The sequence below is a fragment of the Mustela putorius genome, unplaced genomic scaffold, assembly GCF_011764305.1.
Source record: "Mustela putorius furo isolate JIRA1106 unplaced genomic scaffold, ASM1176430v1.1 tig00003859_pilon_pilon_pilon, whole genome shotgun sequence".
Lineage (NCBI taxonomy): Eukaryota > Metazoa > Chordata > Mammalia > Carnivora > Mustelidae > Mustela > Mustela putorius.
The window spans coordinates 21,547,939-21,553,298 of record NW_025422011.1 but is presented as its reverse complement, the minus strand read 5'-3'; positions in this window follow the sequence as shown (position 1 = coordinate 21,553,298).

The following is a 5,360-nucleotide window of genomic DNA, read 5'->3' as shown; positions in this document are numbered from 1 at the left end:
GTGATAACTGAGATATAATTTAAATGACTGGTCAAGGATATTTAGCTAGAAAATGGTTGAGTTGGGACAGAAAATCAGATCTTCAGGTTATAAGTCAAGGGCTTTCCCTAACTATGGTAGTTGTTCATACAATTAGTCCCCTGGTTATGTGCTTTAGGTGTTATTTGTTTATAAATTCCTTGGGCTTTAGGAAGGTAACCAACCCCCACTGAAAGCATGTTTCAAAAGGTGAGAAGACATCAGTAAAACAAAAAATTTGTTATAAACATATACCAACACCTAGAGGTGTTAACAACTTTTATAGTGACCTTTTGTGTCTTTGTTCCCAGACCCAGCATGCTGGACAGATGGGGGCAGACCTTGGGTTAGAACGATCAGAATTTCTCTATGAAATCACTCTTATAAGAAAACCCTTCTCCCCATCTCTAGCTGTTTCCTTTCATGTGGGAGGAACTCGGTGTGTATATGTCCTCACCTCACCTGCCCCTTGCTTACTCTGATCTGGAGGAGGAAGGGTGACTGATCTGATTATTACACTTGTGACGAATGAATGAGGAATAAGCAGAGTCAGCTCAGCCACTCTGTTCTGTGTTCTAATGTAGTCTTTCTGCTCTGCTCTGCTTCTCTGGGGGCTGGTTTTGTCCCTGTGTGGCACAGGTGGGAAGCTTGCTTTTATTCAGTGTGGCTGTACCTGGGTGGAGAGCCTGTCTAATTCTCTGTACACACATCAGCTGGCCCAGCTCAACTTTTGGCTGTCAAAATATCATGCTTGGACATCCGTTTGTCACTCCTTGCTATATTTATTTTTTTATTTGTTCAGACCCTGAGGTTATTACAGAGGTAACATTTATTGAGTATGCTTAAAGATTTCAATAGCCGTGATGCCTGTATTTTTTTAATCTTTTTTTTTATAAAGTTGCAATCTACAACTTTTTTTTTTAAGATTTTATTTATTTATTTATTTGTCAGACAGAGAAAGAGAGAGAGAGAGTGCACACACAGGTAGGCACAGTGGCAGTCAGAGGCCAAGAGAGAAGCGGGCTCCCTGCAGAGCAAGGAGCCCAATGTGGGACTCAATCCCAGGATCCTGGGATCATGGTCTGAGCCGAAGGCAGTGGCTCAACCGACTGAACCACCCAGGCATCCCATTTTTTTAATCTTTTAAACTACATATTTATTTTGAACTTTGGAGCATTTGCTGGAATAATGAGTTCCTAAAGCCTGACATATAGTTAATAGCAATAATATAATAATAATAATAATAATAATAATAATAATAATAATAATAGTTGCAGGTGATACTACCTGAAACTATGCTAAATGCTTTACTTGCTCTATCTCATTGCAATCTTATTGCAATCCTCATTGCAATATTTTTGATGAACATAGAAATTATTTTTGGCTTTGAGATAAATGATTGACATTTAGGTTCAGTATCTTTGAATAAGAGTATCTCCCTTTATGGGCACAGCAGCATAAAAACTGTACTTGTCTAAAGCAGCAAAAGATGCCTCGAGAGGGGAAAGGATTTCATGCAGTGCCTCCAAGATCTTTTTCTGGGACTGAAAAACTATCCTACCAAGCTTCTGGGAGGCTCAGGCTCTCAGCTGCTCGCCTCCTTGCCCTACTGGGGAGCAGCAGCGGGAGCTAGGCAGTTTGGACAGAAGTCTGTCCATCCTTGCTCTGGACCAGGGAGCGCTATGGAAAGTTTCTGCCCCAAACTGTGAGACTGTTATTCTCCATGCATGGCAGATTCCGCCTAGCCCATTGTTTTTCCTCTTCTAGGTTCAGACCCACATTTCTTTATTCATTCTTTTGCTCGTTCATTTACTTGTTCATTCCCTCTCCTTCCTCCTTCCCTCCCCTCCTGCCCCCTCCACCCCTCATCTATTATTTATTTGATTAATATCTCGCTGACATTTGTTCTTTGCCTGTTAGTGAAGCTGTCATCCGGATCATTGAGTCTTTCCCCCTTCTGCTTTGATTTGATCAACAACTGCAGTTTTATCCCCTGGTAAATTAAACCCAAGCCATTGTTGGCAGAAAAGCAGCTCTTAAATGACAGTGTAAGTTATTTCTTGGTGGGGCCCCCTTCCAGCCCCCACATTTATGAGATAATTGGAAATAAATCTGAGACCATAAAAGATAGAGGGGGTGAAAAAGACGCTAGGATAATTTTACAGCAGACTCTGTGGGAATCTCAGAACTTTTAAACATTCTGGATGAATAAACTGGACAAATGGCTAAATTTCCTAAATACTTCTTCTATTTTAAAAAGTGTTTTTTTTTTTTTTTTTTTTGGTCAATGGTGTTTTAGAATGAAGTACAATCCATCCTGCAAAATTTTGTGGAGTTATATTTACCTGTCACAATTGGTCTTAATTCATAAGCAGTAAATTCTTAATTATTGACATTGTCAGAGATTGACACATTCTGTATAATCCAAAATTCTATTTCCTAAAGTGTTGTCAAATAGTCTAGATTAAACATTATCATTTAAAATAGATTATCCATGTAAAAGAAGAAAGCTTTATTAAGATTTTTACTGGGGGTGCAGGGGTGGCTCAGTTCGTTAGGTGTCTGACTCCCGATTTTGGTTCAGGACATGATCTCAGGGTCATGACATTGAGTTTTTTTGTCTGGCTTCATGTTGGACTCCATCCTGCTTGGGATTCTCTCTCTCCCTCTTCCTCTATCCCTCCTCCCTGCCCCACTCACATGCACTCGTGCATGAATTCTCTCTCTCTCTCTCTCTCAAAAAAAGTTTTTTTGCTGAAGAAAAAAAACATTTTTTGATGATTCAGAATAATTCAGCTGGTTTGGAATCCCAGTGCTGCCATATCCTTGTAAGTATCTTAAAACTGCTAAGCCTCAATGATCTCACCTATAAAATGGGAACTAGAGTAACCCCTAAATCATAGAGTTAGGGGGCAAACTAAGTAGGAATAATTTACATTGTGTACTTAGAATACTCTGCAGCATGTTAAGTGTGGTAGGTTTGAAATATGTTTACAGAGTTTCTGATACTTCTCCCTTCAAGAGTTGGAGCTCAACTCCCATCCCCTTGACAGCAGGCTGGACTTAGTGACTTAATCCCAGTGAGTAGAACACAGAGAAAATGATGATGTATCATTTCTCTGATGCTTGGCATTATGTCTTAGTTGCTCACGTGGATCCCTGGCTCTGGAGGAAGGCAAGTGCTATGTCACCAGGGCATGCAATCCACTGAAGGCACAGGTATGTGTGGTAAGGAGTTGTGACCTTCTGTGTACAGACGGCAAGGAGCTAGATCTTTCTTCCCATTACCCTGTGAAGGAGCTTGGAAGCAGATCCTTAGCCTTTGTGTATCTGAACTGGTCATCATTTTGACTGTAACTGTATAAAAAACTCTGAGCCAGAGTTACCCAGCTGCTGCTTCTGGACTCCTGACTCTCAGAAAATGGTTGAGAGAATATTTGTTGCATTAAGTTTTGTGGTAATTTGTTATGCAGCTGTCGATTAATACAATAAGAACTCAAGAAATGTCAGCTGTTGTTATCTATTTGCTCTCAGCAGTTCTGAGTCTTTTTTGAGGCCCATGAGCACACACATCTTTTTTTTTTTTTAAGATTTTATTTATTTATTTGAGAGAGAGAGATCACAGGTAGGCAGAGAGACAGGCAGAGAGAAGGGAAACAGTCTCCCCGCTGAGCAGAGAGCCTGATGCGGGGCTTGATTCCAGGACCCTGAGATCATGACCAGAGCCGAAGGCAGAGGCTCAACCCACTGAGCCACCCAGGTGCCCCAAGCACACCCATCTTTTAACACCCATAAGCCTCCCTAGTCAGCAAAAGCTGGATGGAACACTTCATGCTACTTCTTTAACCTGGATAAATTCAGAGCCCGCTACAAGTTAAATTCTCTCACTTTATAAAGAGCAGCTTGATCACTTTATTTTCTATAGCAGAATGATACTTTTTTTTTTTTTTAATAATGGCTGAAAGGACTTCTGCTTGGACTTCACTGTTATCCAAAATAAAAGGAGGGGCTGTGTGTGTACTTTCTATGTGTAAGTACATTTCACTTGTTATAGATCTATTTATTTCTTCTGATCACATGAGAACACCAAAGCTCAGTATAAATTATTTTTCCTAAGATGGCTTAGGAATGAGAATGTAACTTGTGAATTTGAAACAGGTCGCAAATTTGAAAACACATCAGAACCCAGGTTTAAATTGCATTCAATGTTGCTAATGAAAGGGGGAACTTAGACTTGTTCCCTGTGGGGGCTAGGGGTCATGCTTGCACATGTGTGAAAGCATGCCCACGTACAGACACACTCATGCACACACACAAACACACATAGTAAATCGCAGTAGAGACCACATGCCTGATCCCACTGTGACGACTTCCAAAGGCATGTGGAATGTCCTGGGTAAGAAACTGGGGAGGCCAGATGAGACTATGGATGACTCTGTATAGTCCATCCTGATGGCTGGGGAACCCAGTTCCAAGGCACACCTGAGAGTGAGCCTGTGGGTCCTGGTCTTCCCTAACACTGCACAGATCTACCGGAAGTGATCAAGGTTGTCAGAAGGAAAGGAAAGCATATAGAATAATGTGAATAGTTCAAGAAAAACATCTTCTGGGGTCCATCAAATACAGATTCAGTGTTATTTAGCCATATTCTCCATGAAATAAGACTTTCCAAGAATTGTTTTTCCTCACTGAACACAGGCAAAGTTATAGCCTAAATTTACGTGTGTCTTTTTTTAGGGAGAGGAGAGGGGCTCTAAACCAGTTGTTTTTCAATAGCATAGACAATTTTTTTTTAAGTTCTTTCTGTCTACTAAGGAATTTGAATGATTCCTTTCTCTAACAAATGACTTGACATTTCAAATTTGTGGATTTATTATTTTTTTAAAGCAGCCATTTTAGCCACCAGTCACATAAACAAAAAAGAATTATATTTTTTTCTTACCAGATCAATACTTGTTATAACCAAGATGCTAGTAAATTTCTAACTACTGCTTAGTCATTGAGGTCTGGTATCTTTGAAGTATGACCAAAAGATGATTCTGGAAGCTAGTTATCTTGTGGTCATGTTTCCAGAAATTCCAGTAATAATTTGAGTCAGTTCTATAATCTTGAAGTAATGGAAGGCTACCACTTAAATGGTCCTTACTACTCATTGGTCAGTCTGACCATGAGATACTTTGTTTTAGCAATAACTAACCATCAAAGGGGATAAGAAATTCAGATATTGCCTGCATTTCAAGCATCAGGAAAATTCTGGGGCTAGTTCCAGACAGCTTAACCTCTTTGGGAATTATAAAAAGGAGCATTTGGTAACAGAGAATTCACAGCACATATATTATCCA